The sequence below is a fragment of the Tachypleus tridentatus genome, chromosome 2 (genome assembly GCF_004210375.1).
Source record: "Tachypleus tridentatus isolate NWPU-2018 chromosome 2, ASM421037v1, whole genome shotgun sequence".
In the NCBI taxonomy this organism is placed as follows: Eukaryota; Metazoa; Arthropoda; class Merostomata; order Xiphosura; family Limulidae; genus Tachypleus; species Tachypleus tridentatus.
The window spans coordinates 25,606,246-25,615,099 of NC_134826.1; positions in this window are offsets into that span (position 1 = coordinate 25,606,246).

An 8,854-nucleotide genomic window follows, 5' to 3' on the forward strand; every position below is an offset into this window, starting at 1 on the left:
TGTAAACACTTGTATGTGTAAAAATCTTTTTAATGAATAAATGATGAAATATAATGTAAACACTTGTATGTGTAAAAATCTTTTTAATGAATAACAAAAGTTTAAATAATTTTTATATTGATTAAATTTATAACGTTATAATATAAAGAACGTTGTGAAACAATAAGGGAAAAATAATTTTGAATTTTCAAACTATTTAGACATGTTTACGAACACATAGGTACGATATAGTTTCATGATGACTGCAGAAAACGCAATTTTCTTAAGCCTTCTTGCAAAATATTAGTTGTTGTTTTTTTTTAAATAAAAGCTCTTTTTAATATTTTCGCTTTAATAGCACATTAATATGTATGCATACAGATCAGTTTTATGTTTTTAAATATTTTATTTAAGTTTCAATCTTAACACTTTTTAAAAGTATTTTTTGGTTAAATTTAGTGTCAGTGACATATATATGTTCTCAGAGTTTTAGGAAAACACGCAGATTCAATTTCACTCAAAAATACAATACATTAGAGGCCTAGCGCTTTAGAAAGGTGGTTCTTCTTTCCTTAGGGGCAAGTTGGAGAATTCCCCAATTTTTGAAAGTGCTCGGGTTATTGTGTATCGTGCTTTTGTGATATGCAGGCGGTAGCACTGCTGAAGTAGAAATGATTCGGAATGTTAAACGAAACAGTATCTATATAAATATGATAGCACTATCTGTTGTATCCCCATGTAACTACTTCGCAAAGTGTGGATGGATCCTCACCAACATTTATATTAAGGTTCGCAAGGCCCATGTGGGGGTACATAGAAATTGTCAGTTTTGCGTTTTGCGGTTTTTATGAAAATTTTGCGTTTTGTACCACTACTTCGTCCCCTATTGATGAATCTTCACTAAATGTAGCATGAAGATGCGTTAAGTAGGTACATTCAGAGTTACATGGAAATTTGCCGTTTCACATTCTTATGTTTTGCAGTTTTTATGGGAGTGTTTAGAGTTATATATATATATGGTAAAAACGAACTATTCACGAACTTGATATAGAAACTAAAGCTTCACATGACGGTATTAAGGTCGTTTATTTGCAGTAATTAAAGCTTCACGTGACGGTATTAAGGTCGTTTATTTACAGTAATTAAAGCTTTACATGACGGTATTAAGGTCGTTTATTTGCAGTAATTAAAGCTTCAGACGGTAATTAGTAAGCTTCATATGACGGTATTAAGGTCGTTTATTTGCAGTAATTAAAGCTTTACATGACGGTATTAAGGTCGTTTATTTGCAGTAATTAAAGCTTCACATGACGGTATTAAGGTCGTTTATTTAGAGTAATTAAAGCTTCACATGACGGTATTAAGGTCGTTTATTTGCAGTAATTATAGTTTCACATGACGGTTTTAAGGTCGTTTATTTGCAGTAATTAAAGCTTCACATGACGGTATTAAGGTCGTTTATTTGCAGTAATTAAAGCTTCACATGACGGTATTAAGGTCGTTTATTTAGAGGAATTAAAGCTTCACATGACGGTATTAAGGTCGTTTATTTAGAGGAATTAAAGCTTCACATGACGGTATTAAGGTCGTTTATTTGCAGTAATTATAGTTTCACATGACGGTTTTAAGGTCGTTTATTTGCAGTAATTAAAGCTTCACATGACGGTATTAAGGTCGTTTATTTGCAGTAATTATAGTTTCACATGAAGGTATTAAGGTCGTTTATTTGCAGTAATTAAAGCAAATTATTCATACCACTATTCTAGAGGAATTTCATTTCATTCCGGCTTATATTTATGGATAAAATGTTTCTTCATAGTTTTTCTGGTTTGCTCACAGTCTTTTCCAACCTTATAGAATAATATTACACTGACTTTAGGGTGTTTTTCTTTCGTATATTGGTCTAAATGTTTACTCAGTCCGATTTGTCACAATTTTGGGTGATTTATCTGCTGTCTGTTCAAATTACCGTCCTACCAAACATACTCGCCTTTCAGTCTTTGTTTGTTTGTTTGTTTTGGAATTTCGCACAAAGCTACCCGAGGGCTATCTGTGCTAGCCGTCCCTAATTTAGTAGTGTAAGACTAGAGGGAAGGCAGCTAGTCATCACCACCCACCGCCAACTCTTGGGCTACTCTTTTACCAACGAATAGTGGGATTGACCGTCACATTATACACCCCCACGGCTGGGAGGGCGAGCATGTTTAGCGAACCCGCGACCCTCAGATTACGAGTCGCACGCCTTACGCGCTTGGCCATGCCAGGCCGCCTTTCAGTCATGGGGCATTATAAAGGTGCAGTGAATCCCACTATTCGTTGGTAAGTGTAGCTTAAAAGCTGACGGTAGTTGGTGTTAATGACCAACTGCCTTCCCTCTAGTCTTACACTACTAAATTAGGGCTATCGCAGATAGCCCTCGAGTAGCTTTGTGCGAAATTCAAAACAAAGCAAACGATCCTCTAAATATTGGTTTGCTTGATTGGTTTTGAATTTGGCGCAAAGCTACACGAGGTTTACCTGCATTAGTCGTTCCTACTTTCGTAGGTGAAAGACTAGGAGGAAGGCATTTGGTCATTAACACCACCTACCGTCAGCTTTTAAGCTATACTTTTCCCATCACCACCCACCGCCAACTCTTGGCTACGAATAGTGGGATTGACTGTTGCATTACAACGTCCCCACGGCTGAAAAAGGGAGAGTGTTTGGTGCGACGGGGATGCGAACCCGCGACCCTCAGATTACGAGTTGCACGCCTTAACCTACCTGGCCATGCGGGGTGTTATTTAGAGGCAAATAATGTGAGAAGTAGTTTTAATTACGACTTTAAAAAAAGGTCATATTTGTTTCTAATGCGTGAACAGTCTTTCTTGAAGAAAATGTAATTGTTTTGAAAAACAAACGGAAATTAGTTTTCACATACAATTAGGCCTTGTTTCGCTGTAATATATAAAATAAACAAATATACACTTTAAAAATAAAACAAATATAGTATTCCATTCTATTCCTAAGAATAACCAAATTGAAAATTTGTTGAAAATCAAACGTCATCGTTTGTGAATATACAAAATACACAAAAATACATTGTTAATAATAATATTACTGTTTTATTTGAACTATTAGTTCAGTTAATATGGAAATTTGGACGTTTACATTTAGTACAGGAGTTGGTGACGCCAAATTGTTTGTTTCCACTGTGTAATTGAAACGGAAAGTCCATTAATATTCATAAGTACCAAAAACTATATTTTAGTTCCTGTTATCTTGGCGTTAAATTGAGTTCGTTGACTTTATCATAAAACTAAATTTATAATTTAAACGTGTTATGCTATCTGTTGTACAACGTAGTTTAGTATCGTAATTAGTTAAGTGGGTATAATAAAAACATCTAAATAGTAATAATGTTATATCATGGTTTAGAAGAACTAAAATATTTCAAATAAGATGTGTTATAACTTAGTTACATCGGAACCTTTTTAATGATTCAACAGTTAATAAAGTACGTTATATTATAAAAATTTTAAAGGTTCACAACGTCGTTGTAGTCCACGTTGCCAAGTCTAGTGAAGCTTTGTTTGACGACCATGTATCTTGGCAATAGTCCTGCAGTGTAAGTTTGATTTTAGAAGGTTCATTTGTCAGTTTGTTGTGTTCGAAGCATAGAACTAGTTTCTGCACGCTCTCCGTAATATATCTAGTGTAAGAGGACGATGGTTTGTTGTCATTTACTTTAACCACTTCTTAGGTTCTGTATCATGTGACTGTCGTGTAACTGACTACATTGTAGCTTATAACCCATACACCCGACCAAATGTTGGATAATAATTGTTTTTTGTTGACACATTGTTGTAATTATTAAAGCTATATAGGCCCCAACTGAACCAACTTTAGTAACCACCTTGATCACGTTTTCCCAGAACTCCAAACAATGGTTAATGAGAAAGACGCATTACACAAATACTATATAGATCTAAGCAAAGCATTAACGAAAACAGTTAATGACATGATACCAATAAAAACCAGAAATCTATCTCTAAGTTCCTGGACTTTAACACTCGAAATACACAACCTGATATTAACTTGATGAAAACTACTCAGACAGTTAATAACAAGAAAGGAACCAATCTTTAAATCCAAATTAACAAAATAAAAAACGACATGGAAAAATGTACAAGAGAAAAACAAAATGAAAACTTGGAGTAACCTTTGTAACAAGTTAGGAGATCTTAAAATAAACCACAGCGTTTTTAGAAAACCTTTGAAAATATTTGTAAAGAAAACAGTGACTTCGGCACAATCAGTTACGAAAAATTAACGCTTCCACTTTTCACGACGTATATGACTATAAAACATTCTCTACTTCTAATGACAACACACTGAATAAAATCACTACAATAAAATCAATAACATTATTAAATACCACTATAACATATTTCTACATGCATCCTACTATTTCTCCACACAGCATCTCGTCACCCTGAACAATGTAGCGACACTAATCTCATATTAAAAAATAAACCTTACCTTAAAAAACTAAAAACTCGCACTTGCAAAGTATAAAATCCACATTGTTGTACTTAGGCATACTTTAAAGAACAATTAAAAACAATATTTCTACACCATTTACATTCAATTCATGACTTCCTAAAGTCTTATTCCAGTTTTGTGAAGAACATACCTCAACCCGTCACACCACTCACGATAGTTTACCAGTGTTCGGATTACATAACCATTTGGACCACTTCCAGACACCCAACTACAGCCCATAGTCACTTCTAAACTAAAACAAAAATCAATCAGTAAAATCACAATATTTTGCATAAACTGGATAATCAAACTGAACACAAACAAGACTCGAGTCTTAATGTTCTACAGAAGCCTCAATAAAAAGAAATACAAAAACACAGAAACGTAAATCTGAAATCCTATAACTGCACTACCACATTGTCATCATCAATCAGATTCCTAGGCATGTTACTCAACCACAATTTCACTAAGCACTCACGTATAACAGTAATATAAAACTAAGTTTCAAGCAGGAGTAGCACACCTTAAAACATAAAACACCAACAGTACTACATATTTACAAAACTTTCAACAGACATTTAGACAGCTTGCTTGGCTGAATAATTCACAAGAGTACATTAGCAGCACCAATGTCATATATTATAGAAATTCCTGTATAGGATTACTGCGTAAGTAAAAGACATTCAAAGGCACCATACATTTCACCACTTTATGAAGCCTAGTCTTCCTCGTTTAATATATTCTTGTTGAGAGTCACCCGGAAATGGAATTCCCCAAAGTGTTTATAAATCAGTGAGAAATGACAAATGAAATGGGAGATCGAATTTCACGTTTATTTGTTTAGTACACCTGAGAAAATAGGTTCTGTAACGAGGGCTCAATGCTAACCTATAATTCAAGGAAATTATACTTCTAAGATTCAGGACTAGACATTATTAAATGGAAAATAAACCTAATAGAACTAGATTATAGATTATATCCATGTTGAATTTTAAAACATACTTTTGATGCAATACTGACAATTATGAAGCATCGAGAACCCATGAAACTTCAGAGAATGGCTGTTCTAGAGAGTTTAGCAGATGTCTGTTACACAAACTCCTTGTTGAAACTGTTCCTAATATATGTATTCTAACAATGTACATAGCAAATAATGTATCATGTCTGAGAAAAGGACAATGTTACAAGTTGCCTGTAGAACAAATATAGCAAAACTGAGTGAAAAAAATAACAGAATTGTTGAAAGATGTGCTGGTTGATCTAAGTTGGCTAAACATAATTATATCTGAGAAAATATTTCCTGTTAATTTAGTAAGTAATTTGTTCGTTATAGTATCTATGTTGATGAGCACTATAGAAGGTTTGATTAATGTTTAGTTTGTTTTGAATTTCGCGCAAAGCTACTCGAAAGCTATCTGCGCCAGTCGTCCCTAATTTAGCAGTGTAAGACTAGAGGGAAGGCAGCTAGTCATCACCACCCACCGCCAACTCTTGGGACACTCGTTTACCAACGAATAGTAGGATTGACCATCACTTTATAATGCCCCCACGGCTGTAAAGGCTAGCATGTTTGGTGTGACAGGGATTCGAACTCGCGACCCTCGTATTACGAGTCAAGTACCTTAACCACTTAGACATGCCGGTCCATGGTTTGATTAATGAACGTCTAGAACGAAAATATTCATTTTGATGTACAGTTACATATAACATTTTTGGTACCGTTGACGTTGATGAGTTCTTGACTATTCTGAATTAGTAGTTTATGATAAACAAACTCTGAGTGATTTCTTTATTCTAAACACAATCTTCATTGAGTTAGTGGCTTGAATGCATCACCTAAAAAATAAACTTATTTGTAACTAAGATGAAATTTGAGTGAAGAAAACGTTAATGAGGTTATAGGGGAACTAACTAACATGGAGACTACAACAAAAGGTTTGGTGAATACAGGGCGAAACCTAAGAAGTACAAAAACTAACATAGGGATTAGGTTTGGTGAATACAGAGCGAAACCTAAGAAGTACAAAAACTAACATAGGGATTAGGTTTGGTGAATACAGAGCGAAACCTAAGATGTACAAAAACTAACATAGGGATTAGGTTTGGTGAATACAGAGCGAAACTTAAGATGTACAAAAACTAACATAGGGATTAAGTTTGGTGAATACAGAGCTAAACCTAAGAAGTACAAAAACTAACATAGGGATTAGGTTTGGTGAATACAGAGCAAAACCTAAGATGTACAAAAACTAACATAGGGATTAGGTTTGGTGAATACAGAGCGAAACTTAAGATGTACAAAAACTAACATAGGGATTAAGTTTGGTGAATACAGAGCGAAACCTAAGAAGTACAAAAACTAACATAGGGATTAGGTTTGGTGAATACAGAGCGAAACCTAAGATGTACAAAAACTAACATAGGGATTAAGTTTGGTGAATACAGAGCGAAACCTAAGAAGTACAAAAAAGTTGCATTAAGAAAACTGAAGAACTACAAAAGTGAACAAAACATGGATGATATCAATGAAGTATTGAATGACAGTAATATCCATGAAAATATCAATGAAGTATTGAAGGGCAGTAATGACATGAAGATATCAATGAAGTATTGAATGACAGTAATATCCATGAAAATATCAATGAAGTATTGAAGGGCAGTAATGACATGAAGATATTAATGAAGTATTGAATGGCAGAAATGACATGGAGATATCAATGACGTATTGAAAGGCAGTAATGATATAAAGATATCAGTGACGTATTGAATGACAGTAATATCCATGAAAATATCAATGAAGTATTGAAGGGCAGTAATGACATGAAGATATTAATGAAGTATTGAATGGCAGAAATGACATGGAGATATCAATGACGTATTGAAAGGCAGTAATGATATAAAGATATCAGTGACGTATTGAAAGGCAGTAATGACATGAAGATATCAATGACGTATTGAAGGGCTGTAATGACAAAACTCATGAACGAGTGGATTTGTGAAAAACGTGTGAAAAGTGATCGATTAAGTTCAGAGATTAAACCAACCACACATATTTCTGCATCATTTCAAGATTTCCGACCTAAAACACCATCAACTACAAAATATAAAATAGGATAACTTATTTTGTCTACACCTTATTGCCACTACTATCATGCCATCTGGTCTAAAGGATCTCCCTGGAATATCATAACCATTGGATTACGAAATCATGTTCAAAAACTTAATTTGCTAGTTAAACATTGGTGAGTTGAGAAATCACTTGTCTTTGATGGGAAGGTACAACGCAAATCATATTAGACTCAGTTCGAAATCATATATAAATGAGTGAATATAAAAGATGAACAACTGACTATTCGTATTGCTACCCATTTAAGATTACAAGTTTTGAGTACATTAAATAACTTTCCAGCTGACAATTGTAGCAATTATCAAGCATTAACAGCTACCTTGTCCAACAGGTTTGGAGTGACATACCGAGAGAAAACAGTTGAACAACTTGACCAGTTATCTTGCCTGGACACTATTCATGAAAAGATGGATTCTTTGACGTGCGGCCAATTTATAGATAACATAACAGACAAGTATATACAAATAAGACTGTAACAAAGTAGGTGCACATATATAATATAAACTTTGTTGTTTGCAATGGCACTAGAACCTATTAAAATCACAAATAAACAACGAAAAGATGCTGTATTGAAGTTATTGGATTGTCAGATAAAGTAGTATTGAAATATCAACTTTTATTAATAATACTCTAGAAGAACCAAAAAGGATAAGTCAAAGGAAAAGTTATACTAGATGGAAGAAATAAGTTGCAAGACAACAGGGTAACTTGAAATGGCATTTTCCCAGGAAAAAACAGAGCTTTGGATATACCTGAAGTTGTATTTAGAATAGTAATTTGGTGAAAATTTAGTAAGTTTGAGAAATTTTTAAAGTGATGCCTTAAATAAAAATACTGGACTTTATTAACATAAACAAATATGTGTTTGATAATGAAATTGGAAAACTATATTAATGATGTTATTAATATTGTCTACAATATTACTCGTGGATCTGAAAAACAGATATAATCATCAGGGTTAAGAATACAACAAACCAAAAAATTTGAGTCAAATCTCAGTGGTAAATTGTAAGATGTGACACAAACATATAGATTCACAAAACTCCAATTAATTATAGTAAATAGCTATAATTCCCAATAGTGTTGGGTCTATCGTAAAATAATCTCTGTCTAAAAGTCCTTCCAAAGGTTACCATAAAAAAAATGAACTGTTATAGATGTGGGATATCTGGTCATTACAAACGAGACAGTGAGGAATCAGTAGTTGTTAAAATTCCAATCAGA